This window comes from Schistocerca gregaria, chromosome 9 (genome assembly GCF_023897955.1).
Source record: "Schistocerca gregaria isolate iqSchGreg1 chromosome 9, iqSchGreg1.2, whole genome shotgun sequence".
NCBI lineage: Eukaryota > Metazoa > Arthropoda > Insecta > Orthoptera > Acrididae > Schistocerca > Schistocerca gregaria.
Window position 1 is genome coordinate 162412790 of NC_064928.1, and position 23801 is coordinate 162436590.

Below are 23801 nucleotides of genomic sequence, written 5' to 3' on the forward strand. Positions count from 1 at the left end.
CAATGGTATAAAAGGAGTAGAATTCGTGATGAATAGGAAGGTAGGACACAGAGTGTGTTAAACAGTTCAGTGACACGGTTGTTCTTATCAGAATCGACAGCAAACCAACACCGACAACTATAGTTCAGTTATACATGCTGACATCGCAAGCCTAAGAGGAAGAGATAGAGAAAGTGTATGGGGATACTGAAAGGACAATGTATGTAAAGGGGGATGAAAATCTAATAGTTATGAGGGACTAGAACGTATTTGTAGGGGAAGGAGTAGAAGAAAATGTTCCAGGACAAAGCGAGCTTGGGACAATGAATGAGAAAGGAGAAAGACTAATTTAGTTCTGTAACAGGTTTCAGCCAGTAATAGCGAATTCCCTGTTCAAGAGTCAGAAGAGGAGGTATACGTGGAAATGGCCAGGTGATACGGAAGATTTCAGTTTGATTACATCATGGTTAGGCACAGATTGCGAAATCAGATACTGGATTGTAAGGTGAGTCCAGTAGCAGATATAGACACAGATCAGAATATAGTAGTGGTGAGGAATAGGCTGAAATTTAAGACATTAGTCAGGAAGAATCAGTACGCAAGGGAAAGGAAGGGAAGTATTACGGAATGACGAGATATGTTTGAACTACAGTAGTAAAGAACAGTTCAGTAGGTAGTACAATTGAAGAGGAATGGTCATCTCTAAAAAGAGCCATCACAGAAGTTGAAAAGAAAAACATAGGCACAAAGAAGGTAACTGTGAAGAAACCACGGGTAACAGAAGAAATACTTCAATCAGTAGATGAAAGGAGGAAGTATAAAAATGTTCCAGGAAACTCAAGAATACAGAAATACAAGTCGCTGAGGAATGAAATAAACAGGTAGTGCAGGGAAGCTAAGACGAAATGGCTACAGGAAAAATGTGAAGACATCGAAAAAGAAATGATTGTCGGAAGGACATACACAGCATATAGGAAAGTCAAAACAACATTCGGTGACATTAAAAACAAGGGCGATAACAATAAAAGTGCAACGGGAATTCACAGTTAAATGCAGAGGAAGAGAGCGGGTAGGTGGAAAGAATGCATTGAAAGCCTCTATGAGGTGGAAGATTTCTCCGATGTGATAGAAGAAGAAACAGGAGTCGATTTAGTAGAGATAGGGGATCCAGTATTAGAATCAGAATTTAAAAGAGCTTTGGAGGACTTAAGATCAAATAATGCAGAAGGGCTAGATAACATCCCATCAGAATTTCTAAAATCATTGGGGAAAGTGGCAACAAAACGACTATTCACGTTGGTGTGTAGAATGTATGAGTCAGGCGACATACCATCGTGACTTTCGGAAAAGTATCATCCACACAATTCCGAAGACAGCAATAGCTGACAAGTGCGAGAATTATCGCACAATCGGCTCAAAAGCTCAGGAATCCAAGTTGCTTTCAGTAATAATATACAGATGAATGGAAAAGAAAATTGAGAATGCGCTAGATGATCAATCTGGCTTAAGGAAAGGCAAAGGAACGAGAGAGGCAATTCTGAAATTGCGGTTAATTTTGGAAGCAAGACTAAAGAACCATAAAGACACGTTCATAGAATTTGTCGACCTGAAAAAAGCGTTCGATAATGTAAAATGGTGCAAGATGTTCGAAATTCTGAAAAAGTAGGGGTAAGCTATAGGGACTGACGGGTCGTATACAATATGTATAGCAGCTAAGAGGGAATAATAAGAGTCGACAACCAAGAACGAAGTACTCGCATTAAAAAGTGTGTAAGACAAGGCTGTAGCCTTTCGCCCCTATTGTTCAATCTGTACATCGAGGAAGCAATGATGGAAATAAAAGAAAGGTTCAGGAGTAGAATTAAAACCAAGGTGAAAGGATATCAATGATACGATTCGCTGATAACATTGCTATCCTGAGTGAACGTGAAGAAGAATTACGTGATCTGTTGAACGGAATAAACGGTCTAATGAGTACAGAGTATGGATTGAGAGTAAATCGAAGAAAGACGAAGGTAATAAGAAGTAGTAGAAACGAGAACAGAGAGAAACTTAACATCACGATTGATGGTCACGAAGAAGGTGAAGTTAAGAAATTCTGCTACCTAGGCACTAAAGTAACTAGTGGCGGACGGAGCGAGGAGAACATCAAAAGCAGACCAGCAATGGCAAAAAGGGCATTTCTGGCCAAGAGAAGTTTACTAATATCAAATATGCAACTTAATTTGAGGAAGAAATTTCTAAGAATGTACGTCTGGAGTACAGCATTGTATGCTTGTGTAATATGTACTGTGAGAAAACCGGAACAGAAGAGAATCGAAGCATTTGAGATGTGGTGTCACAAACCAATGTTGAAAATTAGGTGGACTGATAAGGTAAGGAATTAGGAGGTTCTGTGCACAATCTGAGAGGAAAGTAACATGTGGAAAACACTGATAAGGAGAAGGGACAGGATTATAGGACGTCTGTTAAGACATGAAGGAATTACTTCCATGGTACTAGAGGGAATTATAGAGGGCAAAACTGTAGAGGAAGACAGAGATTGGAATACATCCAGCAAATAATTGCTACTCTGAGATGAAGAGGTAAGCACAGGAGAGGAATTCGTGGTGGACCCCATCAAACGAGTCAGAAGACTGATGACAAAAAAGAGGCAGTGTGTGGGCTGTGTCACGACAGTTGAACATTCCGTGCTCCACTGTATGTAAGATGCTTCGAACCATTCTCAAACTTCATCTGTACAAGATCCCCATCGTACAGTATCTTGCACCAAATAATGCACCACGATCTGTTGACTTTGCTCTCCACTTTGCACAAGGATTGAAGTTGACGAGGGCTGGTGCTGAACCATCCTATGGACAGACGAAGCTCATTTTTCTGTGCCGGGTGAGGTGAACACACAGAATTGTCGAGTGTGGGGATTTTCACCTCCAGTCACTGTGCATGAAGTTCCTCTGTATGGCGGACGTGTCATCGTGTGGCGTGGCTTCGCGGCTACGTCCATCATTGGCACATTCTTTTTTGAATAGGTTGGCGCTCAAGGACCAAAGGCGTGCAGTGTGGGTGGGCCGCGTTACTGCGATATGCTTCACCAGCATCTCAGACCTGCCCTACAGGAGAGAGACGCATTGAACTCAACAGTTTTCATGCAAGATGGGACCGCACCCTACGTCGCTCGTGAAGTTCATCTGCTTCTCCGAAACACATTTGGAAACGATCGAATTACCAGCCGATCGTTTCCAAGTGCTTGTTCGGCACGATCACCTGATCTCACTCCCTTTGGTTTCTGGGTGTGAGGCTACCTGAAGGACAGGGTTTTCCAGGGGAACATTCACGCATGTGCTGATCTGAAGCGCAGCACATCAAAAGAGGTAGGCAGCATACCTACGGACATACCTCGTTCTACTGTGCAGAATGCAATCCTGAGCTTTTAGACTCTTCTGGACACTGATGGGGGCCGTATTTAGTAATGGCAACGGTATGTAATGGTGTGATGTACAGCATCAGCACATTAAAAGTGTTTCAGTTCAATTGATTCTACATTATTTCTCTTCTCCATGTCCTTGACATTAATGCTACTAAATCTGGTACTTGCATGGTAATCAGTTTCTGTGTTATAAAGTGTTAAATAGGGAAAGCTTAATTATAACCATCCTGTGTATACTCCGTGACTGATGCTCACATAATGTAACACAATGTCTACCAAAAATTAATGTTATAAAAAAACCACTTTAAACGAGGAAGAGAAGATTATCACTCGATTAGGGTGCTTCAGCTTTACCTGCAAGCATCATTGCCCATGCGGGGACGCAACTTGAAACATGTCGAAAAAGAAGACAGCGAGCAATTATGACGTTGTTTGAGATGTTCTCACTCTGGTAGTGGCAGTCACTGCTCTGATAGGAAACAGCCAGACGTCACCTCGTCGTTAACGAGATAATTATCCACACTTCGAGTCGTAGGTTAGATAACTTATTTCCTGCGTGTGGGTATATCACACGGCCGCACGACAAAGCGACACGACACTTGTTGAACACCTTTTAGTCTCAGGCCGTTGTCAACGCAACATCCCAGGTAAAAAAGGAGTTACCACATTTTACTCTTACAAGCACGTTTTCACCACCTTAAGGCATGGGGCAGAGCTATAGTAAACCGTGCATTGCGGTCGCTTCCAGCCTCTTCTGTTCTACCCACGAATGCTGTGTGGCAAGAATCATTGTCGGTAAAGTTCCGCGTGACATGGAATTTCTTTAATTTCCTCCTCCTTGTCGTTTCGAGAGACACGCGTGGAAAGAAATAATATGTTGTAACTTCCTGGCAGTTTAAACTGTGGCCATACCGGGGACCTTTGGCGTTTTCGCGAGTAGATGCTCTATTCCCTGGCCTATTTTCTTCTTCCTCTTTCCCTCTGTCTCTCTCTGTCTCTTTTTTGGGAGGAGGGGAGAGGGTCCAACATTTCAGTCCAGCCTTCATCATCATCATCATCATAATCATTTAAGACTGATTATGCTTTTCAGCGTTCAGTCTGGAGCATAGCCCCCTTATAAAATTCCTCCATGTTCCCCTATTCAGTGCTAACATTGGTGCCTCTTCTGATGTTAAACCTATTACTTCAAAATCATTCTTAACCGAATACAGGTACCTTCTCCTTGGTCTGACCCGACTCCTCCTACCCTCTACTGCTGAACCCATGAGTCTCTTGGGTAACCTTGCTTCTCCCATGGGAGTAACATGACCCCACCATCTAAGCCTGTTCGCCCTGACTGATACATCTATAGAGTTCATTCCCAGTTTTTCTTTGATTTCCTCATTGTGGACACAGTCCTGCCATTGTTCCCATCTATTAGTACCTGCAATCATCCTAGCTACTTTCATATCCGTAACATCAACCTTGTTGATAAGGTAACCTGAATCCACCCAGCTTTCGCTCCCATACGACAAAGTTGGTCGAAAGATTGAACGGTGCACAGATAACTTAGTCTTGGTACGGACTTCCTTCTTGCAGAAGAGAGTAGATCGTAGCATTGGCTTTGCTACACCTTGCTTCCAGTTCTTTCACTATGTTGCCATCCTGTGAGAATATGCATCCTAAGCACTTGAAACCGTCCACCTGTTCTAACTTTGTTCCTCCTATTTGGCACTCAATCCGTTTATATTTCTTCCTCACTGACATTACTTTCGTTTTGGAGATGCTAATCTTCATACCATAGTCCTTACATTTCTGATCTAGCTCTGAAATATTACTTTGCAAACTTTCAATCGAATCTGCCATCACACCTAAGTCATCCGCATATGCAAGACTGATTATTTTGTGTTCACATATCTTAATCTCACCCAGCCAGTCTATTGTTTTCAACATATGATCCACAAATAATATGAACAATAGTGGAGACAGGTTGCAGCCTTGTCTTACCCCTGAATCTACTCTGAACCATGAACTCAATTTACCGTCAACTCTAACTGCTGCCTGACTATCCATGTAAATACCTTTAATTGCTTGCAAAAGTTTGCCTCCTATTCCATAATCTCGTATAACAGACAATAACTTCCTCCTAGGAACCCGGTTATATGCCTTTTCTAGATCTATAAAGCATAGGTACTATTCCCTGTTCCACTCATAACACTTCTCCATTATTTGAAGTAAGCTAAAGATCTGGTTCTGAGAACCTCTAAGAGGCCTAAACCCACACTGATTTTCATCCAATTGGTCCTCAACTATTACTCGCACTTTCCTTTCAACAATACCTCAGAAGATTTTACGCACAACGCTGATTAAAGAGATACCTCTGTAGTTGTTACAATCTTTTCTGTTTCCATGTTTGAAGATTGGTGTGATTACTGCTTTTGTCCAGTCTGATGGAACCTGTCCCGACTCCCAGGCCATTTCAATTATTCTGTGTAGCCATTTAAGACCTGCCATTCAACTGTATTTGATGAGTTCTGACTTAATTTCATCCACCCCAGCTGCTTTATTGGACTGCAATCTATTGACCATTTTCTCCACTTCCTCAAATGTGATCCTATTTCCATCATCATTCCTATCCCATTCTACCTCGAAATATGAAACATTACTGATCGTATTTTCACCTACATTGAGCAACTCTTCAAAATATTCCCTCCATCTGCCCAAGGCACCCACAGGATTCACCAGCAGTTTTCCTGACCTGACCAAAATACTTGTCATTTCCTTCTTACCTCCCTTTCGAAGATTGCTAATTACACTCCAGAATGGTTTTCCAGCAGCTTGACCCATAGTCTCCAACCTGTTTCCAAAGTCTTCCCAAGATTTCTTCTTGGATGCTGCAATTATCTGTTTGGCTTTGTTTCTTTCTTCAACATAACTTTTTCTGTCTACCTGAGCTATAGTATGTAGCCATTTTTGATACGCCTTCTTTTTCCTTTTACAGGATTCCTTGACTGTGTCATTCCACCAAGCTGTTTGCTTCATCCTACTTTTACACACTACTGTTCCAAGACATTCTTTAGCCACTTCTAGTACTGTGTCCCTGTACCTTGTCCATTCCTTTTCCAATGACTGTAATTGACTACATTCAACTAACTGGTACCTTTCTGAGATCGCTGTCATGTACTTGTGCCTAATTTCCTTATCCTGAAGTTTCTCCACTCTTATCCTCCTACATATGGACCGACCTCCTGCACTTTCGGCCTCACAGTCCCAATTTCACTGCAGATTAAATAATGATCAGTGTCATCAAAGAATCCCCTGAATACACGTGTGTCCCTCACAGCCTTCCTGAATTCCTGATCTGTTATTATATAGTCAATGACAGATCTGGTTCCCCTGCCTTCCTAAGTATACCGGTGAATGTTCTTATGTTTAAAAAAGGAGTTTGTGATTACTAAGCCCATACTGGCACAGAAATCCAGGAGTTGTTTCCCGTTCCTGTTGGCCTCCATATCCTCTCCAAATTTACCCATAACCTTTTCATACCCTTCTGTTCAATGAAATCGCCTTTATCAGCGACATATACAGTGTGTTTCAGAATACATGTGGCACACTTCTAGAGGTTATAGAGGAGACATAGTAGATCAAGTTTCACATAGGAACCCATATCTGGAAGCATCATCCAAAGATGCTACATAGCATCAAAGCTATAGGCGCCTGTAAATGTATGTTTATACAGGGTGATTCCGTGATGAAGTTAAAGACTTTAAGGATGATTGAAACCGATAAATGTATCAGTTTGAGGTAGCCATCGGCACACGAACCGTGCATCCGAACGTTGAGCGTTGAGCGTGCCGTGTTTCTGACGTCATAGCATGGAATAGCACGTTCGGGAATCTTTCCGAACGTGCAGAGCGGTATCTGGCAGTTCAGATATTCCGAACGTGCAGAGCAATATGTGGCAGGTCAGATATTCTGAGTGTGCGGCTGAGCGTTGCCCGATGAGATGGCACAACGCCACCTCTGTCACACGCACGCCGTCTCCCTTCAGTACAGAGTTATGAGGCGCCATATTGGCATTCATTTCAAGCCTATATGTATATATGCCGTTTCTGAGCACCCGCAAATTGAGAATCACTGGAAAACCCGTTGTTAGTTGTGTGATTCGTTCCAGTAAAATAATGAGAAACATCATATGCGTGGCAAAAGAATTATTGTAACTATCGTATTATGAGAGTAGGCTATTTGAAGGCAGCGACACACTGAAGATCCACCCAAAACGTATTGTTCTTGGTACAATTTGTTATAATTAAATTTAAATTAGTAACATAATTATCTACGATTAATGTTTTCAGTAAGGAGTAATATAATATGATTAAGTACAAGGAGCATGTTGTTGGTTTAGAGTTTCGCTGCAATAAAAAACTGAGTTAATCGATCAACAACGAACTTGAACGAATGTCTTACGACTTTCGCCCCGAGCCGATGCAACGAACGAAAGCGAAAAAAATGAAATTAAAATAAAAAAAGCGTAATGAGTAGCGTCTCTGACCTTAAATGAGTTTTTGTTGAGGTAGTGGTTCGCGTCTTAGCACTTCCAAATTTTTTTCCTAACATTCGCGTTTTTATTAGATTCTGATACTTTATTGTTAGTTTAATATAAGTATATGCTATAATATTTGATGTTATGTAAATACAAGTTCACCTTTTTTTGAGGGGTGACTTTGTTCGATTGGGTTAATCTACAGGACAGCTTGTGCTACTTGTATAAAGATATTTTTCTCCTTTTTCTTTTACGCTTCGTAATTCACATGTTGCAAAGATTCTGCTACTGGGCAGTAACAGTGATCAAGTAAGACTGACCTTGGGGTTTTACTAAAATGTGGGAAAGATGAAATAATATTTATCTTATGCGGAGAAGTATTCCAAATTTGTAGCGCACTGTTTGTAATGGAACTTTTATAAGCCTGTGCCCTTATTGATTGGACATGGTACTTTACTTTTCGTGGACGATGGAGGAAATGTGCGTTTTAATAGAGCTAACGTGGTAATTTTACGCTCGCCCGTTGAGTAAACAGTGTGATTTACGAACTAGAAACGTCCCTCAAACTGCCGCTGGAGTGCGTTGCGATCGCATATAGCACGTTAGGGCCCACGTACCGTATGCACAAGTAGCACCGTTCCTGAGCGTCCAGCGTTGGCACGCTCAACGTTAGCGTTCGACAGCGCGGTCCGTGTGCCAACGGCTTAAGGGTCCCTGTACTGGAAACGAACGAGTCGAAAGTGATACGCATAAATCGTTCCGAAACCTCTGACAGTGGAATACATTACTGGTGCTGTTGTTGGTAAGACTGTAGGGTAGGAAACTCTCAGAGCTCAAAATATAGACCAAAACAAGGAAAAAAAGTCGAGTATACGTGGGCTCTAAAATGCAGACTTTAAGAGCTATGAACACTTGTGGAGCAAAGGAAATGTGTTTCACACAAGTGAAAGTGAAGAAGTGCTCATAGTCTCTCAGGTACGCATTTTAGAGCAGTGGCGGACACATATGCGGGGCACATCCTACTTTGCATACGCTGTGCAAAATATTTGCTTGTTTATCTACATCTATTTGCTACAATAGAAGGAAGTTTTTCAACACTGCGGCGTGCAGAGACATGGCTGAGGTCGACAGTGAAGGAGGATCGACTTAGTGACTTGGTTCTTTGTTCAAAAGAATTGACATTGATTGTCCTATTGTCGATGCATTTAATGAATTTCCCAGGAAAAATAGGCGCATAGCATCCATCATTTAAGGAAGAGAACCACAACTCTAACTTTTTAATATCATAAGATGCCATTGTCTAGTATATGTGAACAATAAGTTTAAATAAAACTTTCTTAATCTTTACATGTGACTTATTTATTTTTTATTACGGTTAAAGTAAAGGTAGCTCAAGATATCTTTAGAGTCCTCTCCTTGAAGTTTTTTTGCATCCGCCACTGTTTTAGAGTTCATGTTTGCTAGACATTTAGTCTTGTTTTGGTCCATACCACCATACCTACCATATATTCTTAGCAACAATGGTACGGGTACATGAAAATGAAATTCTCGTATGGCATAGCTAGCCGGGATGTCCCAGTCGGGTTCAGCCGCCATGTGCGAGTCTTATTTCAGTCGGCACCACATTGTGCGACTTGCGGCCGATGTTAAAGATGAAATGATGATGAGGAAACCACACCACCTAGTCCCCGAACGCAGAAAATCTCCAACCCGGCCGGGAATCGAACCCAGGCCCAGAGAATGGGAGGCAAGCACGTTACCACCCTCTTTTTTTTCGGTGTTGTTCGTCGCGTTTGGTCTGGATGAACGTCACGTGACATCCGTTAAAGTTGATCGTTGCTTTCTTTACTCAGCTTTTTTATTACAGAGAGCCACCGCGTCTCTGGCCGAACACACTGAGCTGCAGTGCCGGCGTACAAATTCCTGACCTTCGCTCAGCCCAATCTCGCCACTTTCATGAATGATGCTGAAATGACGAGGACAACACAAATAGCCAGTCATCTCGAGGCATCTAAGCAGCCGGACTACTGGTACATGTTTGACACTGTTAGAAGTATCAGAAAGGTTATCGCTTATAATTTTCGACCCGTTTGTTTCCAGCACAGGGATCCGTACCTGAAATTGATACATTTATCAGTCTCTCTAAACCGTGAAGGTTTGTAAGACCGTCACGAAATCAGCCTTTATATTATACATACACGTGAAGGCGCCGGCGCCCATTACTTTGCCGGTTTGCAGCGTCATTGGATGACGTTTCTGGACACTGGTTCCTATTTAAAACTTAATGTACTGAGTCCCCTATACAACCTCTAGAAGTGTGTAACATGAAATGTGAAACACAATGTAGACAGTGGAAAGGTACATCTGTCATCCGCACAAATGGGGTTCAACCACCAACAGGAGACGTTGTCAGCGGGATTTGTGGTTGCCGGACAGAAGGGAATCTCTTCGTAAAATCTTAATAAGTTGACAGTGGCTGTGTCAGTGGTGGGGTTCCTACTGGACCAAATTACTGAGGTCATCGGTCCTTAGGATTATATACTACTTAACCTAACTTAAACTAGCTTACACTAAGGACAACACACACACACACCCATGTCCGAGGGAGGGCTCGAAACTGATGGGGGTAGTCGCGCGAACCGTGCAAAGGCGCCGTAGACCACGCGTTTAATAAGTTGGATACTTTAATATGCATCCCACTCATATCGACGCATGAGTCACTGTTCTCTTTCACAGACCAAAAGCATAGTACAACGAAACGGATGAAAAGACGGAACGTTAAAGTCGTAAATTCTCTTCCGTATTGTATTAAAAGGGGATGCGGAATTGGGCTTAGGGAAGTGGATGGAGACGGGATGGGTTTACGCCTAGCCTGGGCCCGTCAACATCGACATTGGACTGTTGATGACTGGAAATGTGTTGCCTGGTCAGACGAGTCTGATTTCAAGTTGTATCGACTCGATGGACGTGTATGGGTATGGAGACAACCTCATGAATCCATGGACCCTGCTAGCCGATGCTGTGCGGGTGTGGTGCGTGTGCAGTTGGAGTCACCTGGGACCTGATATGCCTACATACGATTCTAACAGGTGACATATACTTAAGCATCCTGTCTAATCACCTGCATCCATTCATGTCCATTGTGCTACAGACGGACTTGGGCAAATCCAGCAGGACAATGCGGCACCTCATACGAGCATATTACACTGAATAAAATGACTTCAGAAATCAGCGAATATATTACTTCAACAGATTTAATCATTTTTTGTATAATTATGTAGCAATATAGGTTGCAATATATTTCAAACATATTTAAAAAAACGATAAGAGCAGCAAGTATCTTTACCAATAAATCTCATTTAACTTAAAATGGTCGTCTTATTATTTATTAATATACATTGGATGTATATCAATATACGAGTAGCACTTACAATATTCAAGAAAGCCACATATCCCAGCTAAGCCTTCCAATACTTAAATTTCTGACCCTACACAAAAATTTCAAAATTGTCGGACATCTGGGTCAAATCGTATTATTATCGCGGGCACACACATTCTGTAGACACATTTTTACCCTGAGCTCCAAAACAGTTACGAAAAACTACTTTAAGCAACACGAAATTATACCAACTTGTCAGTGAAGCACCCCAACTCTACTTCTTTTGTTAAGCGATATTCCATTTCCCCAAGCTCCCTCCTCCTCTCCTATCCGCCATTAGCACCCCCCTCCCCCCTCCCTTGACCGACTTCCAGAATCGCCCCTGCTCAGAAGACATTGTCGAGTGAATGCCACGTCGTGATTTTTAATGTTTCTCAATATCGCTTGCACCACCATCCCTAACATTAAAATCAGGCGCAGTGGTTAGCACACTGGACTCGCATTCAGGAGCACGTCGGTTCAATCGCGCGTCCGGCCACCTTGATTTAGGTTTTTCGTAATTTCCCTAAACCGTGTCAGGCAACTGCCGGGATGGTTCCTTTGAAAGGGCACGGCCGACTTTCTTCCCCGTCCTTCCCTAATCTGATGAGACCGATGAACTCACTGTTTGGTCCCCCCCCCCCCCCCCCCCCCCCACATAGAACGACCCAGTTAAAATCAGTACGACACTTTTCACATGTAACATTTGATGCACCACTCCTTTTCTTTAGAAACGGATACTTATTTTGCCAAGTAATATTGAAGGTACATTTGCATTTAGGCATTTTTCTAATGACACGAATACACAAACACGAAAACGTTGAATGAGTTTTTGATTGTGCACTTGCACATGAACATTCCAGTACAAAAGTACTCTGTCTTCAGGCCACAAGTGGCCCATTGGGACCATCCGACCGCCGTGTCATCCCCAGATAAGGATGCGGATGGGAGGGGCGTGTGGTCAGCACACCGCTCTCCCGTTCGTTATGATGGTTTTCTTTGACCGGAGCCGCTACTATTCGGTCGAGTAGCTCCTCAATTGGCACCACGAAGCTGAGTGCACCCCTAAAAGTGGCAACAGCGCATGGCGGGCCGTATGGTCACCCATCCAAGTGCCAGCGACACCCTAAAGCGCTTAACTTCGGTGATCTGACGGGAGCTGGTGTATCCACTGCGGCAAGGGCGTTGCCATTCCGATACGAACTAAAACTAAACAATGTTGTCACACGGCGGGTTGTCACTCGCGAGATGTGACTGTTAGGTGACACCCGAACCCCGGCTTGCCAGACACTCATATTGGTACCAAACGTTGTGTGTCCATAATCAACCATAACACCGATTTAGTCCGTGCTGTGCGCTGTTTCCGGTAGAATATGTGTAAATTGTAATTAAAAGTAATACCAAAACTACGGAGAAATGTCTGGTTGATGAGTTGGTAGAGCGTCAGACAAGTGTATGCATGAAATTGTTACACAGGAGAACATTTTTCTCACATGTAAAAGGACGTTTCGGAGTTGATAGTAAGGTTCTTCTGACACTCTGCTCTTGCTTCGTTAGTTGTAAGTAGTAAACCCGTAGCGTGCATATGTAGATAACACCACACCTAACTATATACATGTACTCTATAGGTTTGCTAGTTTCAACTAACGAACCGAAAGCAGACTGCCGAAAGAACATTGCTACAACTCCGAAACGTCCTTTTATATGTCATAAAAATGTTGTCAACTATAACAATTTCACGCACAAACTGTTTAAGAAATCACCATAATTGTGTTTAGAACTTTTTTTAGCGTATATAGACTTTGATTTACACTATGATAAAAAAATTAGGAAAATTGATGGTACTGAAATACGCCTAAAGCTAGAAGCCTTTGATATAACTAAATCAAGAATGCACTAGTAATAAACGACAACAGCAAACAATGTAAAAACTCTATGCAAGACAGCTAGACAACTGGAAAATTAAGAAAATAGGGGTGCTTTGTTGATTTCTTGTTCCAAAATGAACTAAATTATATATATATATATATATATATATATATATATATATATATATATATAAAGCTTCTTGATTGCAGTATCATCAATTTTTCTAATTTTTTTATCATAGTGATTTTAGTTTAGGTATTATTTGAGCTAATTATGTGACATACCATCAAAATAGTGATTACAAAATTGAAACAATTTAAAAGGAAAGAAATATGAAAGAACATATGTGTGAATAATGAAACAGGAAACGTTACATTATGTGAAACATGAGCTGGGAAGATGTTACGTTTTGGCGGAGAAGCACATTTAATAGATGTCAGCATGTCAGTGACATATGTTATATTGTGACAAGTTAGTATTTTTTTGAAGGAGGGACGAGAAGAGATAGGGAGATAGAAAGAGTATCACTCTAGTGATAAGGACAAAAATAATACAATTTGTAACACTTTAAGAAAGGAATATGAAGGACATGTATATGAAACATTTATCGGAAAACGTTACATTATGTTAGGCAATAAGACATACTTGTGATAAGTGAGCTTAGGACTTATTACATTTGGGCATACGAAACACATTTAGTCGGTGTCAGTGTGTCAATATATTGCGACACATTTATAATTTAATTTAATGGTAAAGAGGAGCGAGAGGACGAGAGAGGTAGGACACAATCAGGTTTTTTTATAGAGAAGTTCGTTTTACATCCGCTGTTTGCTTTGTATTGTGACAGGTCTCGTTGTTGTACGTATGTTGAACAGAAATAAACTGTTGGATCACTTTTGAGAAATTTCAGATTGCTTTGAGATTGAAAAGACTCTCATATTACATTCGGGACACTTTGATCAGTCGGCACTGGTCTTGAAGTTATATCAGAAACTTTAGTGCGACGATCTGACGCTGTACCAAATCAAATACCACACATCTTCGCATTCACGCCTCACAGATAGGCTTTCCCTATACTCCGTAGTTCTGGCGTTACTATTAATTATCGTTTACGCCTCTTCTACTGGATAACAGCACACAGCATGAACTAAATCGGTGTTTTGGTTGATGCTTTATCGACACCTGTTAGCCCTGTAATTTTTCCTTTAGGAATGATAAGTTTTCTGAACGATTAAAGTACTCAGTAGTAAAGCGATTTTTCAAAAAGAGAGGAAGGGATAATGTAGAGAATTTTAGATCTATTTCTATGCCATCCGTGTTTGCTAAAGTTTTGGAAAAAGCTGTGTATATAAGGATAATTGATCATTTAATATCCCAAGATTTGCTATCAAATGTACAGTTCGGCTTTAGAAGTCGTTTAACAACTGAAAATGCTATATTTTCTTTTCTCTGTGAGGTAATGGATTGGTTAAACAAAAGTTTTCGAACGCTAGGCATATTTTTTGATTTAATTAGGGTGTTTTATTGTGTTGATCACAAAATATTGCTCCAGAAGTTGGACCATTACGGAATACAGGGAGTAGCACACAATTGGTTCACCTTTTACTTAAGCAACAGACAACAAACGTCATTACTCACAATGTCGAGAATGGCTGTAATGTGGAGTCTGAGTGGGATATGGTCAAGTGGGGGGTACCCCAGGGATCAGTGTTGGGGCCACTCCTGTTCCTTATTTATAGAACTGATATGCCCTCTAATATTATGGGTACCTCTAAAATATTTCTGTTTTGCTGATGACACTTGTTTGCTAGTAAAGGATGTTGTCTGCGACATTGGCTCTGTTTTGAATAGTGCAGTTCGCGACACAAGTTAATGGCTTGCAGAAAATAAACTAATGGTAAATCACAGTAAGACACAATTTTTGCAGCTTCTAAAATATAATTCAACAAAAACTGACATTTTAATTTCACAGAATGAACACATGATTAGTGAAACTGAGCGTTTCAAATTTGTAGGTGTTCAGATAGCATGTAAACTGTCGAGGAAAGCCCAAGTTCAGAGTCTTGTTCAAAGACTTAATGTTACCATTTTCACAATTCGAACGGTATCTGAAGTGGGTGATCGTTCGACAAGAAAATTAGTCTACTTTGCTTATTTTCATTCGCCTATGTTGTATGGTATATTGTGGGTTTGTTGTTGTTGGTGCTGTTGTCTCCAGTCCTGAGACTGGTTTGATGCACCTCTCCATGCTACTCTATCCTGTGCAAGTTTCTTCATCTCCCAGTACTTACTTCAGCCTTAATCCTTCTGAATCTGCTTAGTGTATGCATCTCTTGGTCTCCCTCTACGATTTTTACCCTCCACGCTGCCCTCCATTGCTAAATTTGTGATCCCTTGATGCCTCAGAACATGTCCTGCCAACAGGTCCCTTCTTCTTGTCACGTTGTGTCACAACTTCTCTTCTCCCCAATAATATTCAATACGTCCTCATTAGTTATGTGATCTACCCATCTGATCTTCAGCATTCTTCTAAAGCACCACATTTTGAAAGCTTCTATTCTCTTCCTGTCCAAACTATTTATCGTCCATGTTTCACTTCCATACATGGCTACACTCCATACAAATACTTTTAGAAACGACTTCCTGACGCTTAAATACTCGATATTAACAAATTTCACTTCTTCAGAAACGCTTTCCTTGCCATTGCCAGTCTACATTTTATATCCTCTCTACTTCAACCATCATCAGTTATTTTGCTCCCCAAATAGCAAAACTCCTTAACTTTTTTAAGTGTCTCATTCCCTAATCTAATTCCCTCAGCATCACCCGACTTAATTCGACTAAATTCCATTATCCTCGTTTTGCTTTTGTTGATATTCATCTTATACCCTTTTTTCAAGACATTGTCCATTCCGTTCAACTGCTCTTCCAAATCCTTAGCTGTCTCTGACAGAATTACAATGACATCGGCGAACCTCAACGTTTTTATTTCTTCTCCATGGACTTTAATACCTACTCCGAATTTTTCTTTCGTTTCCTTTACTGCTTGCACAATACACAGATTGAATAACACCAGGGAGAGGCTACAACCCTGTCTCACTCCCTTCCCAACCGCTGCTTCCCTTTCATACCCCTCGACTCTTATAAGTGCCATTTGGTTTCTGTACAAATTGTAAATAGCCTTTCGCTCCCTGTATTTTACCCCTGCCACCTTTAGAATTTGAAAGAGAGTATTCCAGTCAATATTGTCAAAAGCTTTCTCTAAGTCTACAAATGCTAGAAACGTAGGTTTGCCTTTCCTTAATCTTTCTTCTAAGATAAGCCGTAGGGTCAGTATTGCCTCACGTGTTCCAATATTTCTGTGGAATCAAAACTGATCTTCGCCGAGGTCGGCTTCTACCAGTTTATCCATTCGTCTGTAAGGAATTCGCGTTAGTATTTTGCAGCTGTGACTTATTAAACTGATAGTTCGGTAATTTTCGCATCTGCCAACATCTGCTTTCCTTGGTATTGGAATTATTATATTCTTCTTGAAGTCTGAGGCTATTTCGCCTGTATCATACATCTTGCTCACCAGGTGGTAGAGCTTTGTCAGGCCTGGCTCTCCCAAGGCCGTCAGTAGCTCTAATGGAATGTTGTCTACTCCCGGGGCCTTGTTTCGACTCAGGTCTTTCAGTGCTCTGTCAAACTCTTCACGCAGTATCGTAACTCTTTGCTTAGAACTGGGTTTGCATCTGAGCTCTTGATATTCATACAAGTGGTTCTCTTTTCTCCAAATTCTTTAATTTTCCTGTAGGCAGTATCTGTCTTACCCCTAGTGCGATAAGCCTCTACATCCTTACATTTGTCCTCTAGCCATCCCTGCTTAGCCATTTTGCACTTCCTGTCGATCTCATTTTTGAGACGTTTATATTCCTTTTTGCCTGCTTCACTTACTGCATTTTTATATTTTCTCCTTTCATCAATTAAATTCAATATTGCTTCTGTTATGCAAGGATTTCTACTAGCTCTCATCTTCTTACCTACTTGATCCTCTGCTGCCTTCACTACTTCATCCCTCAGAGCTACCAATTCTTCTTCTACTGTATTTCTTTCCTCCATTCCTGTCAATTGTACCCTTATGCTCTCTTTAAAACTCTGTACAACCTCTGGTTTAGTCAGTTTATCCTGGTCCCATCTCCTTAAATTCCCACCTTTTTGCAGTTTCTTCAGTTTTAATCTGCAGTTCATAACCAATGGATTGTGGTCTGAGTCCACACCTGCCCCTGGAAATGTCTTACAATTTAAAATCTGGTTCCTAAATCTCTGTCTCACCATTATATAATCTATCTGATACCTTTTAGTAACTCCAGGCTTCTTCCATGTGTACAACCTTCTTTTATGATTCTTGAATCAAGTGTTAGATATGATTAAGATATGCTCTGTGCAAAATTCTACCAGACGGCTTCCTCTTTCATTTCTCTCCCCCAATCCATATTCACCCACTATGTTTCCTTCTCTCCCTTTTCCTACTCTCGAATTCCAGGCACCCATGACTATTAAAGTTTCGTGTCCCTTCACTACCTGAATAATTTCTTTTATCTCTTCATACATTTCATCAATTTCTTCATCATCTGCAGAGCTAGTTGGCATATAAACTTGTACTAGTGTAGTAGGCATGGGCTGCGTTCATTATGGTGTTGGTAGTAGCTTACCCGCACTCCTATTTCTTTATTCATTATTAAACCTACTCCTGCATTACCCCTATTTGATTTTGTATTTATAACCCTATATTCACCTGACCAAAAGTCTTGTTCCTCCTGCCACCGAACTTCACTAATTCCCACTATATCTGACTTCAACCTATCCATTTCCTTTTTTAAATTTTCTAACCTACCTGCCCGATTAAGGGATCTGACATTCAACACTCCCATCCGTAGAACGCCAGTTTTATTTCTCCTGATAACGGGGTTAACTCTTCTCATTCTAAAAGGAAATTTTTGGCTCAAAAACGGGTGGTTCGTGTAATAAGTGGAGTAAGTTCATGAACCTCTTGTCGACCCCTTTTCACGAGTGTCGGTATATTAGCTTATTTCCAAGAATAAGCAGCTTTGACTCAGTTAATACTCGGCAGAAATCAAACCTGTATTTGGATCGGACTTCCTTAACTCTTGTGCAGAAAGGTGTGCAGTACACTACTACACCCATTTTCAATAAGCTACCACTAGAATTCAAAAATCTTAGCAGTATTCCTCACTCTTTGTAATCGAAACTGAAGGGTTTCCTCATGGTTCACTCCTTCTATCCTGTCGAGGAGTTCCTTGAAAAATTAAGCTGGTTCTTGTTGTATTGTTGATTGTATTTACTTAAACTTATGGCTTGACTTTTTTGGGTTCATAAACATTTTATTTTTATCTGATATTACTATTATGTTGTATTTTCATGTACTGACACGTTCCATGACCTTGGAGATTTGCTCCTTAATTTGGTCCTTCGGAACTTGACGTGTAAATAAATAAATAAATAAATTAGACACAACGTTTGGTACCGATCTGAGTGTCTCACATTTGGTGGTTTGGCGTTGGGATGGGAGGCAGTTTCTGCCTCGCTCTCGGATGTTACTCTCTCTTTCTTCTCCACGTCGCCCGCGCTGCCGCCGTCACCAAGTAATGAACACAGGCAGGTAGCGGGTACGTCTAATCAGTTATCGTTCGGTCTATGTGCGAAAGCGGGTCATTTTTGCTCGTCTGGGGACAACATGACAGACAGCCTGAAACCGGCCACACGGCCCCGGCACATTTCAGTCTTCCTGTACGTCGATTCTTAAAACCGGCAGTTTTCAGAAAAGTGGACTGGCAGGTCTACTCGATTCCCTGAGTTGACCTCCAAGAACTTCTTTGTGTGGGAAGAGACGCGCAACTTTGTTTACAAACCCCTTGAATCGAAAGAGGATCTGGTTGCCTTGACAATGGCAACAGCAGCAGGAACAATTAAGAAGACTCATGCGGTCTTACACCGTGTTAGACTGAACATGGCGCGGGGGTATAACTTTAATTTTACTAATCAATGGAGGCGTTTTTGAACCTCTACTGTAACTCAACTAATTGTGTTGTGTTAATGTTGTTGTCTCTTTCTAATACATAATTGAAAATTGTTTGACATACGTTACGTGTACTACACGTAAGATATGACATCCTCGTGAAATGGTACCTCACAGGAAAACATCTTATAAAAAGTGAAAATCTAGTCTGGAATGTAACAATATTATGAAAAGGATAGTTGCTGCTCACCAAACAGCGGAGATGCTAAGTCTCGGCGGGGCCAGGGATTTTCTCTGCCTCGTGATGGCTGGGTGTTGTGTGATGTCATTGGGTGAGTTAGGTTTAAATAGTTCTAAGTTCTAGGGGACTGATGACCATAGATGTTAAGTCCCATAGCGCTCAGAACCATTTGCTAAGTCGCAGATAAGCACAACCAAACGATTGTCACAAAATGAGCTTTAGACCAACAAGGTGTTTGTCGAAAATAGACTGGCTTCAGTTGCCAGAGACTGTGGTCGTGTGTGTGTGTGTGTGTGTGTGTGTGTGTGTGTGTGTGTGTGTGTGTGTGTGTGTGTGTGTTTGTGTGTGCGCGCGTCCGTTGGCTGGAAACTCATTTTGTGACAGTCTTTTGTTTGTGCTTATCTGCGACTCAGCAACTACGTTACATGATGAGTAGCAACTATCCTTTTCGTAATATTGTTATAAAAAGTGTCTTCAGTGTCGTATGAAACCTCCCACAGTTTGTTGGTTTAATTAATTTTCAGTCAGAGAAAACTCCCTCTACCAGTTTAGGATATCTTCAGAGAAAAATGTGACATTAGAGAGAACTATTTGTTTTGATGTCCCATGCAACCTCCCAGATTGTGTCTGTTTAAATAATTTTTACCTTTTACTGTAGTATAATTGTCTCTGGAGGAAACACAGAACATGTAGACTCTACTTACAGTGCGCTGCTAATGTTACTCATCGGCGTCATTGCCGGTATTATATCATAAGAATGTCGTAGTTGATATGTGAAATGTTTATGTCAAAGAAATTCGACAGTGCAATAGGGAACTTTGTCAAATCTCGCCTTGCGTCAAAGAAATATGATCAGATTTAGAGCCTCGCCGTAGATTGGATCATAACAGTCGTTTATCTTCTGTTCATTGCAATGTGAAACGTAACCACTTGGAGCGCTGGCGTCATTACAACTATTTCACGTTTCTGTAGTGCGTCTGTAAACATGGCTTCCAAGTTGGGGTGTTTCCGACTCTTATTTAACAACCTTGCTTCGATTGGAGTAGGGCGTGAACAGGGAACTCAATGCAGGCTGCTATTTTAGTCGTGTGCTGATGGGCAGGTGCAATATTCTGCAAACGACTTTATATCCACAATCACAGCTACAGCCATCCACCTCTACATCTGGGAATATCCAGGCAGCCGGAATAGACCCAACAGAGGAGGTGGTCAAACTCTAAAATAATTTTTTTTCTTAGCTTTCCATTCTACTTTGTCTGTTTCGCCGGCCGGGGTGGCCGAGCGGTTCTAGGCCCTACAGTCTGGAACCGCGCGACCGCTACGGTCGCAGGTTCGAATCCTGCCTCGCGCATCGATGTGTGTGATGTCCTTAGTTTAGTTAGGTTTAAGTATTTCTAAGTTCTAGGGCACTGATGACCTCAGAAGTCAAGTCCCATAGTGCTCAGAGTAATCAGAACATTTTTTTGGTCTGTTTCCGAACACTGAATGCAACGAGTTAAAGAGCGTGTCATCTGTTTCGTACTTTTTATTAATTTTGTATTTGTTGGAGCACTAATCCTAAAAATAAAAATAGTTCTTGTTGGCCATAAAGTGTACTGAACTTTTATTTACCTTCAGATATTCCGCCTTCAGTGTTTTATAAATCGCTTCACATGTTTCTGGAATTATTTTGGTTAATGTGCACTGTGGTATTCGAGTGCTGTACTGTAAACTAGAATAGCTCCCTCCTGTATCAAGAAATCATAGTGTGACAGTTTTTCCGATTTCTGTACAAATAGCGTTTCTCAGGAGAGTGTTGTGTTTTGTAATATAAGAAGCCACTTCACTGAGCAAAATAGTGAAATGCACTCTCATCCATTCGTAAGCAATTTATATAAGACTTGTATAAATGATGTGTCCCTTTGGAAGTGAGACCTGAAAGCTGGAGAGATATGGAGTAAGAGTCTCTGGCCGTTCTTTCCACCAACCTGTCGTCTTCTAAAGTTGTGTCCCCAGCGCAGAAGGCAGCTTATCGGTCCTGGGATCTTCTTTGGCATATGCTGCTACGCTGTGCTTTTTGCAGGATGTCACTTGCCCAGGTTAGGGTCCGTATCTATATAGTGCAAGTTCTGTAGTACTGACAATGATGGTAGCCGACATTTCTCATAAATGTATCCTGTTTGGTTATTATTCAAAGATTCACACATTTACTCTTTTTTTACTACACTCGACACAGCTTTCTTAATTGTATGGTAGCGTTTCCATCCAACTTACGAGATAAGATACACATGTCTGACTCTCCGGTATGCACTAGACAGAGTGACTATTACATATTCACAACGAAGTTACGCCCAACATAGAGTACAACATGTGTGGCTCTGAAGATCATCCGAAACAGAGTGACTATTACATATTCAAATCTAAGTAACACACAATTCTTTACGTGTCCAACGCTCCAGAACACCCGAAACAGAGATACGTATCGGCCGTCCAGAACACCCGAAACAGAGGAACTAGTGCAGCCGAAGTATTTCGACTCCAAGGCGCGCCAAAGTGACCAGAAGGTGTCCAAAGAACTTCGGTTGCAATATCGTTACTCGTATGTTTCTCAAAACTCGTGAAATTTAATAAACAAAAACGATAGACTCCTAGGATAACTATGAGAGATTGTCATACTAGAAACTGGGCTAAATGCAATGAAAAGTACATAAACAATTAATAATGGAAGTCAGGCGTTTTGGCGCCTAGCACCCGAACATGCCAACCAATCAGAAGCAAATTCAGTACAACTGCCAGGCTCTCTCACGGGACTGGTACATACAGTACCGTCTGTCGCTTGTACCTCACTCCACTTCTGTACCATATGCTACTTGGTGTCTATCAAGCTGCATCAAGGCGAGCTTCTAGCAAAATAAAATACTGGCGGCCACAGCCAGGAATATCACAGTTAACGTCCCCCACTTGTAGCTCTTGTAATAAATTTTGCTGAATGCTTTTACTATCTCGGCGAAATACCAAGGGTTTCACCCAAGTATGTTTCCTCATTTTCTGCCGCTTTTCTTCCAAATGCATACAAAAAACAATTGTTGTACAAGCAACGGCAGTGGATAATAGTAAGTTGCTGTCCCCTTTCATTCTTGGTGCACTAGAGTTGCCTCGTCGTCGGTTTTGGACAGCGCCATTTTGCCGTGTTTGGTATAGTTTAACCACTGTGACACGCGAACTTTTTACAGAGTTACCCGTTTGAGGAATACTTCCACCATTGTCGCAAAAGTCAATTATCGTGTCCTTTAGGAGGTCAGAGAAATCGCTCTGTTTCCGGATTATGGCAACGACTACACTGTTTTCCGCATCCCCCCGATTGCCTTTAAGTATCCTCCACTGCTCTTGCTGCCACCTGCCTTTGTGAGTAGTGACGTCGAGCACATTATGTGATCACATTAATGTGACTGGATTGCGTATATTTTCATAAATTCAGTTCCTAGTTACACCCAGTTTTACGGACATGCTGTGAAATTTTTCTTCAAATGAAGAATGAGGATTGTTGATAATATATTTTTTCAGAAATTATCTCGAAAATGTTTGCCGATGAGATTATATGGATCATTTCCGCTGACAATACACATTAACGATGATTAATGAAAATATACAACGTTACTAAAACCATTTACGTACATATCTACTCATTTTTGGATAGTTTTTATACTCCAGATAAATACGAGGGTAATCCCAAAAGTAAGATTTCCTGTGTGTTTTTTTTTTTTTTTTCTAAGTACAGAACTCTCTTTGTGTCTCAGTTGGTCACACTGTTATGAAGTTATGAAGAGTGCTTCACACGCTGTGTGTAAACATGCGCCGGCTGGGGTGGCCGAGCGGTTCTAGACGCTACAGTCTGGAACCGCGCGTCCATTACTGTCGCAGGTTTGAATCCTGCCTCGGGCATGTATGTGTGTGATGTCCTTAGCTTAGTTAGGTTTAAGTAATCTAAGTTCTAGGGGACTGATGACCTCAGAAGTTAAGTCCCATAGTGCTCAGAGCCATTTGAACTATTTGTAAACATGCGCATGCCGCGCTGAAGCGCTCAGTCTTGGCATGGCAGACGTTGAGACTGGAGCTCCCGTTGGATGTTACCGCCAAGTGCGAATTGCGCGCAGTTATTCGGTTTTTGAACGCAAAGGGCACTGCGCCGATCAAAACCCATAGCCAATTGATGGAAGTGTATGGTAAGTCGTGGATGGATGTCAAAAATGGTCGCAAGTGGTGTAGAGAGTTTGCAGCTGGTCGGACTCAAATTTACGACGAACAAAGGAGCAGGAGACAGTTTCTGAGGAGACAGTGTTGAAGGTT

At 41.4% G+C, this 23801-nt stretch overlaps 1 protein-coding gene across 3 annotated transcripts in view; it reads left to right on the top strand.

The window, feature by feature from the left end:
* The first annotated feature begins 3989 nt into the window (after positions 1 to 3989).
* Positions 3990 to 23801, top strand: part of LOC126292143 (peroxidase-like) — a 221567-nt gene continuing 201755 nt past the window's right edge. For all 3 annotated transcript variants that reach the window (XM_049985980.1, XM_049985981.1, XM_049985982.1), the window contains exon 1: positions 3990 to 4053. The gene's annotated coding sequence lies outside the window, so the exon portion shown is untranslated. The remainder of the gene's footprint in view (positions 4054 to 23801) is intronic.